Source organism: Lagenorhynchus albirostris, chromosome 5, assembly GCF_949774975.1.
Source record: "Lagenorhynchus albirostris chromosome 5, mLagAlb1.1, whole genome shotgun sequence".
NCBI lineage: Eukaryota > Metazoa > Chordata > Mammalia > Artiodactyla > Delphinidae > Lagenorhynchus > Lagenorhynchus albirostris.
Window position 1 is genome coordinate 142,705,363 of NC_083099.1, and position 18,762 is coordinate 142,724,124.

The 18,762-nt window shown below is 50.8% G+C and overlaps 1 long non-coding RNA gene across 1 annotated transcript; it reads right to left on the reverse strand.

Moving 5' to 3' along the window:
• Nucleotides 1–1,541: 1,541 nt before the first annotated feature.
• On the reverse strand, nucleotides 1,542–18,630 carry LOC132521361 (uncharacterized). The gene is made up of 5 exons (XR_009540830.1): nucleotides 17,829–18,630; nucleotides 17,151–17,204; nucleotides 4,230–4,359; nucleotides 2,503–2,815; nucleotides 1,542–2,291 (listed from the first exon to the last, which is right to left on the reverse strand). It is a non-coding gene; the product is annotated as an uncharacterized LOC132521361 (long non-coding RNA).
• Between the last annotated feature and the right edge of the window lie 132 nt (nucleotides 18,631–18,762).

Below are 18,762 nucleotides of genomic sequence, written 5' to 3' on the forward strand. Positions count from 1 at the left end.
GAGGACCTGGTGAGGATAGAAGTCTGGGTCCCTGCGGAGTGAAGAGGCTGTTTTGACCCCAAAATGCTTACCGTTGATTTACTTACTTAAATCAGTTTCTATTTACAAAGTCTAATTTTTGCCCCCTGGAGCAGATCAGAGAGGACTGTGAACACAAGTCCGAGGACACACCTGCATCTGGAGAGCGGATCCCCCAGCCTGACGCCCGCGTGCCCCTCACCTGGCTGTGCACAGTGTCTGTCTGAGGTCGGACCACGCAGCCCTCGAGATGCTCTGATGCTGCTGCTCTAGGGCTGAGCTGCTCAAACTTGACCCCGTAGGAATCGCCCAAGGATGCCGGTGACTGCTGGGCCCAGGGTGGGAGCTGCGGGGACAAAACAAACGAGAGTGGAGATTGATTTTATTCAGGCTGCTAAGGTAAGGGGACGCCCAAGATCAGAGCTGCTCAGCGGAGGGGGCCTGCCTTGGGCTTTACAGGCAGGGCCATCGAGAGACGGCTCAGTTCGCTGAACGGAAATGTTTGTCTCTGTGTCCAGCTGGTTTCACAGGGACAATTCTAATCTCAGCTCACCCTTCACAAGACAAACAACGGGACATTGGAGGGCCTGTGTGTAAAAGGGCATCTTCTAGAAAAAAAAAAGGGGCATCTTCTGCGAGTCCTACAGGGGTCGTGAGGAAGCGCGGACTTATCTAAGTCGTGTGGGGCAGGGGGTTTCCTCAGCACCAACGATCCGCACTTTAACAAATGCTCAGTGACTGAGAGGCAGGTGGGACTGGACCAGACGTTGAGAAACTCCCCCTGGAGCATCTGAGAGAGGCTGGACGGCCCGTGTTGCCCTGGTAACACCTTCGCCATCTCCTGGTCCTGTGACAACCTGAGACACCGGGGTGCAGGTGTCCCGGCCTCTCCAGCGTTTGCTGCTGTCGGCCCATGAGGTGGGTCTCCCACGTCTGACACTGGGGAGACCCCAGGCCCACGATGGAGGAGGGGCCTCCCCGTCCCCGCCGCACAGAGGGTCTGCCAGCCTAGGGTACCTGCCCTCTGCCCTCTGTCCTCAGTGACCTTTGCGGGCCTGCCCCCTCTACCCCAGCCTGGTCGGACCAGAACCACCCGGGCTTCCCCACCATGAGCCTCAGTGCTGGGCGGATGGCGGCTGCTCCCACGGGGCGTAGGCTGTTTTCTGGGCCCCCTCCCTGTTCCCAGCGGGACACAGTCCCAGTCATCTGAGGACACTTCCTGCGGTCACTGGCTGCGAGCTGGGGCCGAGGGATGAGGCACCGCTGGTTCCTCACATGGGGTTGGTTATCGAGAGCTGAGAGCCCCCAGAGGGAGGGCAGGGGAGGGGCGGTCCCAGAACCGGGAGGCAGGCGGATGCCTGGGGCTGTGGGCGAGGACCCTGCACCCACGGTGACCCAGGCATGACCCCTGGCTTTCTGCCGACCCTCTGCGTTCTGAAGGTGCCCACATCGGCCAGCCCACCCGGGAGCCGGAGGAGGATCCTGGGGGCAGCCAGTGCGATGGCCCCTCAGGGCACAGAGCAGGAGGGGGCAGGGGGAGGGTTGGGGGCGGGTGCAGCATCCCCGCCTTCCCTGCGGGAACCGGGCCGGCTTCCTCCTTCTCCCCTGAAAAGGGCACCTCTTCCAGGGCACGGCGACAGCCCATGGGGACACTGGGGGTATTTTCATTTATCGGCGTCTATATTTTTGTTTGCTTCTATATTTGAGCTTTCAACGACGTGTGTTATTCGATAACAAAATCTACTACAACTGCTCCGTTCCCAAACGTACACGAAGCGGCGACGCGGGGAAACGTTAGGGCAGCGGGCCCATCCCCGCGCTCGCGGTGAGGCTGGAGGTACTGCCTCCTCTTAGGGCGTGGCCCCCAGGCCCCCGGGGTGCCATGTTGAGACCTGGGGCTGGTCGCAGGACAGATCTGGACCGGGCGCCTGGGCCCAAGGCGAGTGCGCTGGGGTGAGCGGCACGACCCTGACACCAACTCCAGGCTCAGCGCAGACCCTGCAGGTTGAGGACACGGCCCCCCACAAGACCGTCCTCACTCCGGACACCAGCTGCACTTTGGGGGTTCCAGGCCCCTCGTGCTTCTGACCAACTGGCTACAAATTGGGGGGTTCCCGGCACCCCCTCCAGTTCCATCGTTCGCCAGAATGGCTCACGGAACTCAGGAAAGCAGGTCCCGATGACTACAGGTGAGGTCCGGGAGGGCCCTTGGGTGCGCTCTCCGCCCATCAGCACAGCCACGTGATCCAGACGCCCATCTGAGTTTCCAGCGCCTGGAGTTATTAGGGGTTTGTTACACACGCGTGATTGAACTCTGATCTTGTGATTGAATCCAGTTTCCAGCCCCCCCTCCCTGGAGGTCAGAGGTCAGCCTGATGTCACTCGACACCAGGTCCCCACCCTCTAAACCCAGGTCTTTCTGGCACGATGGCCCCCCCCCCCCCCGCCCACACCTGAAGCTCTCAAGGGGCCACGGTTAGTCACCTCATTAGCATAAACTCAGGTGTGGTCTGAGGGGTTGAGCCGGAACCGGAGACAAAGACGGCTAAATTCTTGTTGTATGACAGCTGCCCAGGGGCTGCCTCGAGGCGCCGAGGAAACTCCCGAACTGGCCTTCTAGCCTCTGGGAGCTGCCCCGGAAGCCCCACCCTTGTGGGGAGGCCGGAGGGGGTGACGCGCGTCTGGCAAAGTTTCCTCGACGCGGCGGCATCCAAAGCTCAGCAGAAAACCCCAGACACTCAGGATGTCTTGGCGGGAGATGGTGTTTGCTGTCATTCTCCTCGCAGGAACGTTGGAGCTGCCAGTGCAACAACAAAAATAAGTATTTTTAGGGTTGCAGTTAAACAAAAGGTCACACATTTATTCTTTATGACTCCATATGTTTGGATTTTAAATAACATTCTTCTGAGTAAATGTAATTTGGGGCGTTTAGCTTCCTAGTTATTCTTCAGAGGGACTCTGATTTTTACTTTCTGGAAGTAAGCTCTTAATTTATTTAAATAGTTGTGGGCTGAGATAAATCTCTCCATGTGATGGATCTGGTTGAAGACCTCTGTCCCAGCTGACACTGTGTCGTGGGTGACATGCTCTCTACATGCCCGAGTCAATCTGTGTGTGGGATGGCTGCGTCAGTTTGCAGGAGCACAGTTAGGACAGGGGGAAGTTGAGGACGGGGGCAAGTTGGCTTCTGGTGCCTACCTTCCCCCACAGACTCAGTGTATCATTCTGGGCGATACTTTTCAGTGCTTCTATTTTCCCATAAAGTGGAATTATTAACACTTGCATCCTACTGCAGTGAAATAGCATGATCTCTGGGATTTGCTTTAAACTACGTAAGGGGAAAAAAGGATGGGAAATAGATGAAACAAGATTGGCAAAATATCGACAGATGAATGAATAAAGAAGATGTGGTGTATATATATAATGGAATACTACTCAGCCATAAAAAAGAATGAAATAACGCCATTTGCAGCAACATGGATGAACCTAGAGATTATCATACTAAGTGAAGTAAGTCAGAAAAAGGACAAATACCATATGCTATTGCTTATACGTAGAATCTAAAAAAATGATACAAGTGAACTTATTTACAAAACAGAAAGACTCACAGACATAGAAAACAAACTTATGGTTACCAAAGGGGAAAGGGTGGGGAAGGGATAAATTAGGAGGTTGGGATTAACATATACACACTATATACATAAAATAGATAAACAACAAGGACCTGCTGCACAGCACAGGGAACTATATTCCATAACCTGTGATAAACCATAATGGAAAAGAGCCTGAAAGAGAATATATATATATACGTATAACTGACTCACTTTGCTGTACACCAGAAACTAACACAACATTGTAAATCAACTATACTTCAGGGAATTCCCTGGTGGTCGGTCCAGTGGTTAACACTCTACGCTTCCACTACAGGGGGCATGGGTTCGATCCCTGGTCGGGGAACTAAGATCCTGCAAGCTGCGTGGAGCGGCCAGAGAAAAAGAAAGGAAAAAAACCTGCAATAAAGGGTTGTCTGTTTGGGGGAAAAAAAAGAAAGTCGTAAAAAAGGATTGGCAAAATGTTGGTAATCTTACAGCTGAATGATGAGTCCACACAGGTTCATGATACTCTTCCCTCTACTTCTGTGCATGCAAAAAATTTTGTGAATTTTTGTGAAAATTTCCAAAATGAAAAGGTTAAAAAGATAACAGTAATACCTGCCCCTGTGTACCGCACATGAGCTGTCCTTAGAGCACCTTGCTTCCCTTGGAGAAGGATGCCTCGTAAACACAAGACCGAGTTACTACTCCGTGGCCCTCAAGTTATTGCATCACACCTTGAGGTATTCTTGACAAGGAGACCGAAAATAGATTAGACCCCACGGGAAGCATGGCCATGAAAGAGGAAGATAAACTTTCAAAGCATCGGATGCTACGAGGAAAGAGCTCATCTTCAACTGACAAACTGGAGGGCCATCTGGGCAAATCGTTGACGTGGGAAGTACATTTGCAATACATCAAAAATATGTTTCCTGGTCGCTGACAGTTTATTTCTGGAGTTCCATAAATGTAACATTTCCGAACTTGTAAATAATAAATGTTTATTTATAAATCACTGGTTCCCAGAGGCAGATGAGCACAGAGAATAAAAACAAGCTGCAGCAGCTGGTTAATTCCCCCCAGCCTGACTCACGGTGGGGATTCATGAGCCCGCGGGAGAGGCCAATACGTCCAGGAAACTGCGCTCATCTCAACACCAAGGCTACCAAGCGTGGTCGGCGACACACAGAGCATCAGCGTGCGTGCAGCAGAGGAACGCATGTCCTTGCAGGTCAACAAACCTGCCCCTGCTTGGAAAGATGCGGACCGGGGCACGAACCCGTGTCCGCTGCATCGGCCGGCGGACTCTCAACCACTGAGCCACCAGGGAAGCCCCCTAATTTTTAAAAACGGCTAACGTGCCTTTGGGAATGCAGGAGGGCTGAGGATTGGAACAAGGCATGAGTGAAAGCTTATCTTAGTTCGCAAACCTTTTGGCCATGAGATAATACGGTGGTGTAGATAAGCCTATAGTGGAATCAGAATAAGTAAGAAATGCTTTATTAAAGGCATTGAAAACTTTTACGTACAATTGGCAAAAACTTAGCTAATTTTAAGTGATTCCACCCCACTGCTATACAAGCCTTCTGAATCCTTACTAGGGAAGCGTTTGTATTCTTCGTTCACTCTGAAGGCAGTAAAAGGGGGCGCCCAGTTGGTTAAGCCGTGAAGACCACTGCCCGGGATGAGGGCCCGGCCCGGCTTCATGGCCCTTCGGGACTGCTGGGAGCCCTCAACTTGTCCAGTTTTCTTCCCATGAAAGGACCCCGGGTTTCCTTCCGGGTCTCTCATTACATGAGCACTTTCTGTTTTCAGGTAACAAATCTATTCTTTAATCTTTCCACTGATCCTGACTAATATTTGCACGTAAGAAAAGTGTATTTACATAGCACAGGGAGATCAGCTCGGTGCTTTGTGACCACCTAGAGGGGTGGGGTAGGGAGGGGGGAGGGAGACGCAAGAGGGAGGAGATATGGGGATGTATGTATATGTGTAACTGATTGACTTTGTTATACAGCAGAAACTAACACACCATTGTAAAGCAATTATACTCCAATAAAGATGTTAAAAAAATAAAGTAAAAAAAAATAAAAGTGCATTTAGATAATGTCATACATGGTGACGCAGCCAAACAAGGGGCCACCCAGCCCGACGGGCAGCGGGAGGGCGGCACAGCCCACCACCCAGCCAGGCTTGGTTCTTTCTTTTCTTCTCATTGAAAATATGTTGCAGAAGCAGCAGCTCTGTTCTCTGACGTCTCAAGAGATGGTAAACATTCATTTCAGCAAGATCAGGAAGAGAGCCAAGAATGAGGCGGCAAGAAGAAAGAGAAACGTTTTTTCATTTTCATGCTCCTTTCTGTGCTAATTTCGTGCCGTCCGGGGGCAGCAGGACAGCATGCCAGCCCCGCCTCCCTCTCCCCTTGGGCCCCCATCATCAGCCTCCCCATGAGCCACAGAGACGCCAGGCCCTGCAAAGGCCAGTGCAGCCAGCCGGCGGGCAGGGGTGGGAGAGGGGCCCGCAGCTAGGCCACCATCTCTCTGTCCCTTCTCATCCTCTCTACCCGCCCCCACTCCTCCTCAGGCAGGAGGGCACCCTTCCCAAGGACACGGATGGCTGTGGGCAGAGAGGAAGCAGGACTTGAAAGCACGTCTTCTGAGGCCGAGCCTCAGCTGTATCATTCCTGTAGGAAGAACCTGGAGCTGAGCCTCCCAGGGTCCTCCCACGGCCACCTTGCCATCCACGGTAGGGAAGGACGAAATGGTGCAGCGAGTAAATGGAGCCTGCCTGTTCTCGTGGTGGCCTCAATGTGCCATTCTCAGGGCCTAACTAGAGACAGAAAGGGTACTTGTCTTACTCAGGGGTCTCCAGAGAATCAGAACCAATAGGATGGAGAGACAGACAGATAGGTAGATACAGACACACACAGAGAGAGAGACAGACACAGAGACAGAGAGAGATTGATTTTAAGGAAGTGGCTCATGCCACGTGGGTACTGGCAAGCCTGAAGTCTGCAGGCAGGTTGGCAGGCTAGAAATTCTGGTAAGCAGTCGGCTGGGAGAATTCCTTCCTCCTCAGGGAAGCTCAGTCTTCTCTCTAAAGGCCTTCAGCTGGTCGGATGAGGTCCACCGCATTACGAGGGCGCTTGGCTTTACTCCAAGTCAGCTGATTCAAACGTTAATCACATCTGAAAAATACCTTCACAGCAATATCTAGACGGGTATGTGACCACACAACTGGGCACCCCAGCACAGCCACGCTGACACAGGAAACTAACCATCCCAGGTGCCGAAGCCCAGGAAATCCTGTCCTGACCCAATGCAGCTGAGCCCATGCCCAGTACCAGCTGCCTACACTGGGTCATCTCACAGCTCTTGCCTCTGTCTTCCTCCGGCCTGAGGGCGTTGTCTCTCTTTTAAAATGAAGCACAATTGGGCTTCCCTGGTGGCGCGGTGGTTAAGAGTCCGCCTGCTAATGTAGGGGACACTGGTTCGAGCCTTAGTCCAGGAAGATCCCACATGCCGCGGAGCAACTAAGCCCGTGCGCCACAACTACTGAGTCTGCGCTCTAGAGCCCGCGAACCACAACTACTGAGCCCGTATGCCGCAACTACTGAGACCGCGCACCTACAGCCCGTGCTCTGCAACAAGAGAAGCCACCACAATGAGAAGCCCGTGCACCGCAACAAAGAGTAGCCCCTGCTCGCCACAACTAGAGAAAGCCCGTGCGTAGCAACGAAGACCTAACGCAGCTAAAAATAAATTTTAAAAAAATAAAAAATAAAGCAAAAGTATTATTCAGCCTTAAAAGGGAAGGAAATTCTGACCCATGCCTCAACACAGATGAACCCTGAGGACACCGTGCCCAGTGACATAAACCAGTCACCAAAAGACGAGGCCACTCAGATGAGGCCCCCGAGAGGCAGAGACAGAAGGCAGAGCTGTGACCCCCAGGGGCTGGGGTGTGTGCGGGGAGCTGCCCTTCCAGGGCCCAGCGCCTCAGCCTTGCAAGACGACAGAGCGCTCTGGATGCGCGGTGATGGCAGGACTACAGCGCGTGTGCGCCAGGCCACTGACCTGGACACCTGCACACAGTCGGAAAGGCAAACCTTGTGTTATGCGTATTCTACCCAAGTGTGTAATACGGTTTCCAAATATTGGGGGTTTCCCACTATCTCTCTGTTACTGATCTGTAGTGTAGTTCCGTTGTGGTGGGAGGACAGGCTTTGTACGACTGGAATCCTTTTAAATTCCCGGACACCTGACCGCACTTGCTGGCTTGCTCCGTCCTGCTGTTGTTGCCATGTTTCCACTGCTCAGAGACCTCCTCAGCAAAGGGTCTCTTACAGGATTACAGAATCGAGTGATACGCAGAACGATTGGAGTGGACACGATATGACGATATTTGTACGGTTCCCGGCGTGTGGAGGGAGAGGCCCTGGAGGGGTGTATGAAACGTGGGCTCCGCTTAGAACAAAGAGAGGGAGCGTCACACCGATCACTGAACACCCGCACGGGACCTCACACCCCGTGGGCTCTCAATTACAGGACAATAGCAGGTGAACGATGGAAAGGAGGAAAAGACGATGCTGAAGAGGTCCTGCGGGGAACTAACTAGTCTTCCGTGCGGCACGCACGTCTAACCAGCTTCTCTCAATGTGTGGCCCATGGGCCCCAAGGGCCCCCAGACCCGTTCAGGGTTCAGCAGTTTAGGGTCAAAGCTACTTTTTTTTTTTTTTTTTTTGCAGTACGTGGGCCTCTCACTGTTGTGGCCTCTCCCGTTGCGGAGCACAGGCTCCGGACGCGCAGGCTCAGCGGCCATGGCTCACGGGCCCAGCCGCTTCGCGGCATGTGGGATCTTCCCGGACCGGGGTACGAACCCGTGTCCCCTGCATCGGCAGGCAGACTCTCAACCACTGCGGCAGCAGGGAAGCCCATAGCTACTTTTAAAAATTAGGAGTTTGGGATTAACATACACACTACTATATATAAAATAGGTAAACAGCAAGGACCTACTGTATAGCAACTATAAATAACTTATAATGGCAAAGAATCTGAGAAAGAGCAGATATTTGTATAAGTGAATCACTTTGCTGTGCAGCAGAAATTAACACAACACTGTAAGTCAACTATACCTCGGTAAATTTTTAAAAATCTGAAAAAGAATATATATATGTATAACTGAATCACTTCGCTGTACACCTGCAACTAACACAACAGTGTAAATCAACTATACTTCAATTAAAAGATAACTGGTATTAAAAAAAAACTACTTTTCTAATAATACTAAGACGGTCCTTGCCTTTTTGCAGGGACACGATGGTACATATATATATATCACCATCTTTATCCATTCATCTGTTGATGGATACCTAGGTTGTTTTCACATCTTGGCTATCGTAAATTATGCTGCCATGAACATTGAGGTGCATCTATCTTTTGAAATTAGTGTTTTTGTATTCCTTGGATAAATACTCAGATATGGACTAGCTGGATCATATATGGTAGTTCTAGTCTTAACTTTTTGAGCAGTCTCCTTACTGTTTTCCATAGTGGCTACTCCAATTTACATTCCGCACAACTGTGATTTTTAATATTGTCTAGTGAAATGGGTCAACATTTGGAATAACTGCACCATTCAGTGAATTAATATTTTCCAAATGACCAAATGGCCATGTTACAAAATCATGTGTGGGTCATAGATCCATCCAAAGTGCCAGAGAGACCAGTGGGTTTTAGTCTAACAGCAGGAAAGGTACATTGCAGTGCTGCTGGAGTCCACATTGCAATGAACCCGTAAGGAACATTCACTTGTCAGTTTTGGTGGAGAACCTGTATAAACGCTCCTCCACTTTCCTGCTACACATCCCTGCGAGGTCGCATTTTCTTCACAGACATCAACTAAAACAATATATTACAAGAGACTGAACACAGACGCAGCTATGAGAATCCAGCTGTCTTTTATCAAGCTAGACATTAAAGAGATCTGCAAAAATATGAAACAAGTCCCTTGTTCTCACTAATCATTTTCTGAAAATAATGATTTTTCATAAGATGTTATTTATTGTTGAGTAACATGGAATCGGTTTCTTATTGTAGGTTTAAATGAATGAATACAAATCTTTTAAAAACCATCTTTTAGTCTTAATTTCTAATATTGTATATGTTTTCATGAACCCAAAGACAGCTGTGAAGTGAGACAGGGCAGGCTCTGGCTGGGAGAATTCAGGGTGGTAAAAAGGGACTCATTCCAATCCCTCTGGGAAATGTAAGTCTAAACTTCCCAATTCCTCATTTTTGGGAATTTCCTTATCTTATACATCTAACCTCTTAAGTATTTCATAAGGTAGGAGGGGAGAGAAATTGGGAAGCAAAGGAGTCTTAAAAATCACCGATACCGCCTCACGCCCACGAGGGTACAGACCCAAAAGAACTGAAAGCAGGAACTCCAACAGATATTTGTACATCCACGTTCAGAGCAGCATTACTCACACTAGCCAAGGGGTGGAAACAACCCAAGTGTCCACTGAAAGGTGAATGGATGAACGAGATGTGGTCTATCCAGACTATGGAATATCATTCAACCTTGAAAGAGAAGGAAGTCCTGTCACCTGCTACAACATGGAGGAACGCTGAGGACATTGTGCTTGGTAAGATAAGCAGGGGCCTTCGAGTAATGCTTAAATCAGATCACTCTTCACAGCAAACAATAAAGAGAAGTTGTATTCTGCTTATTAGTTCTGTTTCTCAGACCAGGAAGTGGATGCACAGCCTGGCTGGATGCTTCGGGCAGAGGTGGGCTTCATCCACCCACCACCCTGGACCCCCTACGCCGGTGGCAACGATCAAAACGAAGTGAGCTCGGCCCTGCGAAAGCTCGTGTTGCCATTACTTTTGTAACTTCAACGAGAAACAGATTTTTAAATACGTGACATCACAGACCATGTCTCTTGACCGTTACCCAGTTTAGAAACTGGCCCGATCACAAAGGAAGCTGAAGCAGCTGCTGGTTTGGGAAAGTCGCCGGCTGCAAGCGAGCAGCTGGGTCACGGTGCCACTTCCAGCTGCACGGCCCGAGGAGGCCTGTTCTGGTCCCGCTCAAAAAAGTCGCCACCCGGCTCTCCTCGGGAGCAGCCAACTCCAGAACCTGTGGTCCCTCTGAGGGGTGGGCAGCCATCATGGTGTGACCCACAACGAGGCCAGGGAGAGGGACCGCTGGGAAATAGGAGCTGCGGAACGAAGCGTCGTGCCATCGGCACAGCTGCGCTGGGGCAGGTGGTTGGAACAGAGCTTTCACTGGCAAAGTTGTCCAAAGGCTGTGCAGTCAGGGGACAGCCAGGAATCGTCCTCTACCACGGTGTTTCGTACTTTGTTTTTTTAACTGGACAATATAGTTTAATGTAGCAAAAATCTAGGGAACGATCCGGTATTTCAGTTAAGGCTCCGGGTGCCTGAAAATGATCAAGAGAAAATTGGTTTCACGGCCTAAAAACGTGAGGTTGCATCAGGGAACGTGTTCATGTAAGAAGACTTAGTCTAAAACATTGGTTAATAAAAGGTCAGGATAAAACCAAGAGGAAGCTGGCTTTTCCCTGTAGCATCTGCTGTTTGTTTTGACTGGTATTTCGTATCCTTGGCTTCATCTCAGGGGAGCATGCCTGGCCAGGAAGCCAGCCTGGGAGACAAGGACCACTGCAGCGCCCCTGCCCCCAGAATGCCTCAGGAATCATTTTCCTGATGAGCAGCTTTTCAGTTAGTGACAGAGAGTCACCCCAATAAGCCGAGTCGTTCTGGTGCCAGGGCTGGAGCCCACTGGCCAGGAGAGGCCACGGGACCACGCTGACCTATGGGTGGGGAAGGGACCCACACAGCACGGACCTGGTGCGATTTGATGCTGTGACCAGAGCTCAGGCCCTAGTCTCCCTCACAATTCTGCCTGGCCAGCTGTGTTTCCAGGGTAGGATTTCCTGGTGTGAGGGTTGGATTGTGTCCCCCCAGAATTCATATGGTGAGTCCTAACCCTCAGGACCTCAGAATGTGACTGTATTTGGAGATACGGGGTCTTTATCAAGTTACAGTGGGGTCACTGGGGTAGGCCCTAATCTAATATGACTGATATCCTTAAAAAAGGGGGGAAACTGGGCACCCAGAGGCACACAGGGAGAACACCACGAAGGCAGAAATCAGGGTGATACTTGTACAAGCCAAGGAGTGACACAGCTTGCCAGCAAGCGACCAGAAGCTGGGGGAGAGCTTGGGACAGATTCTCCCTCTCAGCTTCAGAAGGAACCAAGCCTGCTGACACCTTGATCTCGGACTTCTGGCCTCCAGACTGAGAGAGAATAACTCTCTGTTGTTTAAACCACTCAGTCTGTGGCACTTTCTTACGGCCGCCCTAGCAAAGTAATACACCTGGTGTAAGGACACCTGGAATAAGCAGAAACGTTGCCTGGGCGTCTCCAGTGGGCAACTACGCATTCTTTAGAGCTCACCCTTCTGGGTCATCTGATTCTAGCTTTTCCTTGCCTTTGAGCTATCTTATGGTTGTAGAGAACGAGTGACGATGCAAATTATTTTTGTCTCTGGACTCTGTGATGGAGGGACAGCCCTCACCCCATGGTCCCCAAATCCTCCCACCCAAGGCCAGATTTGCACAATTTGCAAGTTCCCGCCAATATTCCTGCCTATATAGGTGTGTGTTCTTTGCATTTTCCTTTGAACTGGCTGGAACGTCTTACCAGCTCCCTCGCTCAACTTACAAGCTCAGGAAGCTGCTGGCCACCTGCTGATTGCACGTCTGCCTGAGAGTCACGATTCCTTCTTTGGTCAACATTATCTTTTGACATTGGCCGTGGCTGCCATGTCCCTGTTGCGTTGTGCTGGGATCCTTGAGGAGGAGCCGTCACAGCTGGGGGCAGCGTCTCCCACCCTGATCTTTTAGGGACTTAATTGTTGGAATTGTCCCCTTTAGAAAAGCGGGGCTCCGGGGGGGGTGGTGGGATGAACTGAGAGACTGGGATTGACATATATACAACTAACATGTATGAAATAGATAACTAATAAGAGCCTGCTGTATAAAGTCAATAAATAAATAAAATAACCAGTGGCAAAACACTCCCCCAAAACAAACAAACAAACAAAACCCAAATTGCTGACACAGGTGAAAGTAAACAAATAAAATTATTGTTAATTTTTAAAAAATTTAAAAATAAAATAAATAAAAACAAAACCACGAGCCATGAAATAGAGAGAGACACACAGAGAGAGAAAGTAGATAGAAAGATAGGAACGCACATCTTTCTTCAGCGTTCTAGTGACTGATTCCTCTCCCTTTCCCTTCAGCCTAGGAGTTCACAGTGGTTTGCTGTTAATTAGTCCCTTGGATACTTAAGTATCTTTTTAAAATAGTACTTTTATTAAACCGCTCTTGAAATCTTCCTGATTGATACAACTCCCAAATTTGTATCTCGACCTATAACCTCTCTCACAAACTCCAGATTTGTTTACAAAACACTCGTTATTCTCAGAAGTCATTTTTAAAATACCTCAAAGTCAGCATGCACAAAACTGAACTTTCGCATTTCCCCCAAATACCATCTCTGCCAGAGCCTTCCCCGTGTTATTGAATGGCAACTTCATCTGGGAGTTGCTTTAGCCACTCATTATATCTTATGATCCAACAATTCTTTTTTTTTTTTTTTTTTTTTTTTTTTGCGGTACACAGGCCTCTTACTGCTGTGGCCTCTCCCGTTGTGGAGCACAGGCTCCGGACGCGCAGGCTCAGTAGCCATGGCTCACGGGCCCAGCCGCTCCGTGGCACGTGGGATCCTCCCGGACCGGGGCACGAACCCGCGTCCCTCGCATCGGCAGGCGGACTCTCAACCACTGCGCCACCAGGGAAGCCCCCAACAATTCTTTATTAGATGCACACCCCTGAGAAGTTCTTGCACGTGTACCCCAGGAGACATGCAAAAGAATATTAATATCATGTCTATAATCCTTGCAAAGAAAGAACAGTCTAAATCTCATTAAGAGTAGATTGGATAAAATGCTGGAGAGGGTGTAGAGAAAAGGGAACCCTGTTGCATTGCTGGTGGGAATGTAAATTTGTACAGCCAGTATGGAGGTTCCTTAAAAAACTAAAAATAGAACTACCATATGACCCAGCAATCCCACTACTGGGCATATACCCCGAGAAAACCATAATTCAAAAAGAGTCATGTACCACAATGTTCATTGCAGCACTATTTACAATAGCCAGGACATGGAAGCAACGTAAGTGTCCATCGACAGATGAATGGAGAAAGATGTGGCACATGTGTACAATGGAATATTACTCAGCCATAAAAAGAAACGAAATTGAGTTATTTGTAGTGAGGTGGATGGACCTAGAGTCTGTCATACAGAGTGAAGTAAGTCAGAGAGAAAAAAACAAATACCGTATGCCAACACATGTATATGGAATCTAAAAAAAAAAAAAGGTCCTGATGAACCTAGGGGCAGGCCAGGAATAAAGACGCAGATGTAGAGAATGGACTTGAGGACATGGGGAGGGGGAAGGGTAAGATGGGAGAAGTGAGAGAGTGTAATGGACGTATATACGCTACCAAATGTAAAATAGAAAGCTAGTGGGAAGCAGCCGCATAGCACAGGGAGATCAGCTCGGTGCTTTGTGACCACCTAGTGGGGTGAGATAGAGAGGGTGGGAGGGAGATGCAAGAGAGAGGGGATATGGGGACATATGTATACATATAGCTGATTCACTTTGTTATACAGCAGAAACTAACACAACATTGTAATTATACGCCAATAAAGATGTCAAAAAAAAAAAAGGGTAGATTGGATAAACAGTAGTTATACAGATGGAATAGTATACAGCCCTTAAACCGAGTGAACCTCAGTACTGTGCAGACTCATAAATGGATGTCTCAAACCAAAGATTAGGTTAAAAGAACAAGACTCAATAAAATTCAAATATTGTTTTAAAACAGTAAAAAGTAAAATATATATATTATTTGAGATTTCAAATCTAGATGGTAAAACTATAAGGAAGGGCAAAGGAATTACAAAACAAAAAACAGAAGTCAGGATATGTTTATTTCTGGTTAGAGAAAAAGAAAAGCATTTAAGAAAGGGGAAAGTGGGTTTGAAAGGTAATGGCACAGTTCTATTTTGCAAGATTGATAAGTGTATTTATATTCCTTTTATTATTATATAAATGTACGTATATGCTATCTGCTCCCTTGCAGATAGATAATGTTTCATAATAAAAAATTTACACAATTAAGAAAAACGGGGCTCAGGCATGAAGAACCGTGGTTCCTCCAGTCTCAGCCCTGGGCACCCACTGTGTGCTGGGAGCCTTCCACACGCAGCTCATTGCCTCCTCTGCAGAATCCCCTGAGAGATGTACGAAGTCCCCACTGAAGGCAGGGAGCTGGATCTCAGGGAGGTCAAGTGCCCTCACCCACATTCACACGGCAAGTGGCAAAGCCAGACTCCACCCCCAGCACTGTGGACTGCAAGCCCAGGGCTCTTCTGACTACACGACAGTGCTCTCTTTTACACAGAAAAAGAAATACCACTTGGGTGGGCCCTAAGATAGTCCTGGGGGATCCTCTCTTCCTGGTGTTTGTGTCTTCCTGTGACCCCCTCCCCTTGTGTGTGGGCAGGACCTGAGACTTGCTTCTAACCAATAGACTAGACAAGGGTGATGGGAAGATGCTTCTGGGATTACCTTCCATAACAGTGTAACTTCTGTCTGCCTAGCAGACTCTCTTCCTTGCTGGCTTGTATAAAGCAAGCCGCTGTTTTCCTCTCTGGACAGGTCCATGTGGCAAGAAACTGAAGGGGCCTCCAGCCAAGAGCCAGCAAGGACCTGACGCCCTCAGTCCATCTGCCCACAATGATGTGCACTTGGAAGTGGATCCTTCCCCAGTGAAGCCTTCAAATGAGACCCCAGCCCTGACGGCCACTCGTGACAGGCCCTGAGGCAGAGGACCCAGTCAAGACACGCCCAGATTCCTGACCCACAGAAATTTGAGATAATGTATGTTGTTTTCAGACACTAAGTTTGGGATAATTTGTTATGAAACAATAGCTAACCAATACACCATGCCTCAGAAGCACTCGTTCATGCATTCAACAAATATTTCCTTGCCAGGCACTAGTACAGGTGCTCAGTATATATCAGTGAACAAAACAGAGTAAAATTCTTGTTCTCCTGGAGAGTAGATTCTAGTGTTTATGTGTGTGTGTGTTGGGGGTGGGAGCGTTGGATGATAGACATAATAAACAAGCTACAAAGTTATACAGTTACACCATATGTTACATGTATCTACACAAGTACCACAGAGGAGGAAGCAGGGTGAGGACAGGGAATGGGTTGGGAGTTTGCAATTTTAAACCTCTTCTGAGAAAGTGATGTTGAGAAAGATTTCAGGGAGTGAGGGAGAAAGCCATGCAGATATCTTTGGGAAGAGTGCTTCAAGCACAGGGAATAGGCAGTGCAAAGGCCCTGAGGCTGAATCATGCTTGCAGAGAGCAAGGAGCCGCAAGGTGGCAGACTGGAACACAGTGGGTGAGGGGAAGGATGGTTGGAGCTGAGGTCAGAAGTGCAGAGGGGAGAGAGATCCGGGAGACCCTCAGGGGCTCTGTATGGACTTTGCTTTTGCTCTGAATGAGATGGGTAACACTCGGAGGGGTTGAGCACAGCAGTGATGAGGTCTGACATATTTTTAAAAGGATCATCCCCTACTCATCGCTCACCTATGCAAACTGAAGCAGCTTACACACATCAGCCACACTGGCCGCCATAACAAGCCAAGAGACTTGCCCTTATTTTTAGGTGTTTTTCTTACCAAAGCCCCAGATCCCAGCCATCCTCTGAGGATGGCCCAAGCCCTGCCTGCCCCCGTCACTTCCTCCAGCCTTCACCCCGTAATCTCCCCCACACAGTGCAGCTCCCTGCACCCCATCCAGGCTGCCACAGGCTTTGTGCACTGGCTCATAAGCTCCGCCAGGCAGGGTCCAAGGCTCGCCTTTCTCCTACATTCTCCCCAACCCGCTCCAGCTTGAGACAGCGCTGCACAGAGCGGGGCTCTGTCAGGCTGGCCGGCGCCTTGGCAGAGTTCTTTCTGCCTTTCCTGTGCGTCCCTCAAAGCGTTCCTCCACCTCCCTGCCTGCGCCCACCTACTGTGCCCTCCCCTCCTGGCCTCACAGCACCTACTGTCATCTGGACAGTTCTATAAACAATTATATGAGGCTTTTCATTTCACACACCTAGACGTGGTCCTTGGGAAAACAGTAGCAAATCTTTATAAAAAAGAAATTGGAAGGAAAGTACTCAGAAGAGCTGCTTGTGCACAAACGTTCCTTTTCTGTTAGTAAACCACCCTGGTGCCAATACTAGGGGGCAGGCTGTGGAGGGAGGCAAATGGAAGCAAAGGAAGCCTTGCCCTCTGTGACCCCACTTCTACCTCATTTTGAATTATTTTTCCTAAAGAGGGCCCCCAAATGTGAGAGCCTCAGAGCCGCAAACCTGGAGGGGATCACCGACGGCACCTGCAGCTCTTCCTCTTTTCTGGAGATGGCCCTGTAGAGAGAAGGAAAGAAAGAGCGGCCAGATCATGGGGGGCACGGGTAGAGGAGACCAGGCGCAGAGGCCAGACTGGCGTGCAGGGCCTGGGCCTCAACTGCCTGGTGACTTGTACCTGGCTATCAGGGGGCTGCACACCCCCAGGTCTTCCTGGTCCGAGACCCCTGCTGCCTCACACACTTGATGGGAACCAGGTGAAAGCTTCAGCCCTGGGCCAGCACTAGGATGAAGCCAGTGAGGCCAGGGCTGCTGCACCGCGCCTGTGACCAGTGCAGACGGTTGGGCCCGAGCTTCGTAGAATGCTCTGCTGTCCCTGCCTTAAAATTCTTAATATCCTTTGAACAAGGGACCTGTATTTCCATTTTGCACTGGGCCCTGCACATATAGGTAGCCGGTCTGCATCACTGACATTCTGGGGTCCCCTCCCTCCAACTTTCCACTGGTCAGTGGCTCACTGGCCTCCCCTGAGCCCAAGCGCTGCTACAACCTACTCTCTGGAAAACAGAGCCGTTCTGCAGGGCCACACAGACTGTCTGTGGCTTCCTGGTGTTGCTGGAACCCTGAAGACTTAGAGGAGGGATGTCCTGACGAGCTGTTCACAACTGAACCCACCCCAGGCACCTTTCAGCCACGTGTTCCCGTCCTGGGTCTGCTTCTTCCCGGAGCAGCGCGGGAGCCCTTCTCCAGACAGCGATCCCACACAGGAGGAAGGTTTCCGCAAAAATGGACAGTCAGCCAAGCCCCGTGCCTCTGCACTAGGGAAGGCCTGCCCTTCCCTTCACGTCTTGGAGCGCACGGCCACCGGCGGGGCCCGCGGACGCAAGGCAGCACCGCCTTTGAAAGTCCACCTTGAAATACGACCACACTTTCCGGGTCGCTCTAAGGGAGGCCACTTCACCTACAGACTGGGCCTTGCGTGGATCACCGGGGGACAGGTGCCTGAGGGCAGAGCGCGAGACCAGAGGCGAGCGTGCTGCAGTGGCTGGAGCCGGGACCAGGGCTAAGGGCGCTCGGGGTCAGGCGGGTCTCTGGGCACAGCCGCCGCGCTCGGGACGCACGTGCGCATCCGCGGGGAAGAAAGCGGGGGGCTGCCGCGGGCCTGTACACAAAGAGGGCGCTGCGCAGAGTAGCGGCCTGGGCGCCAAACGCCCGCGCGGCCCTGCCTCCGAGGGCAGCCCGGGGGGGCCGGGCCCCGCGGCGCCCTGGCGCGCGAAGAGGACCCGAGGCTCCTCCCGCGGATGGTACAGCCCGCCCTCCCCGCCGGACCATCGCGAATGGTCTCGCCCACCCGAGCCCCACCACACACCTCCCCCGGCCGCTGAGGGGCGAGCGGAGGGGGCGTGACGAGATAAGGCCACGCCCCCATCTGCGTAGTAGTGAGGCGGGGCTCGCGGCCAGCGGGGTGGGCCTCTCCTCGCGCCGCGGCGCAGCGGTCGTGGGCGGGGCCCGACTGGGGAGCGAGGCGGGGGCGGGGCCGGCCGCCGCCAGCCCCCGGCTCACTCTCCGCCCCCGGCGCCAGGCCCCGCCCCCGGCCGCCGCGGCGCTGGGGCGGGGC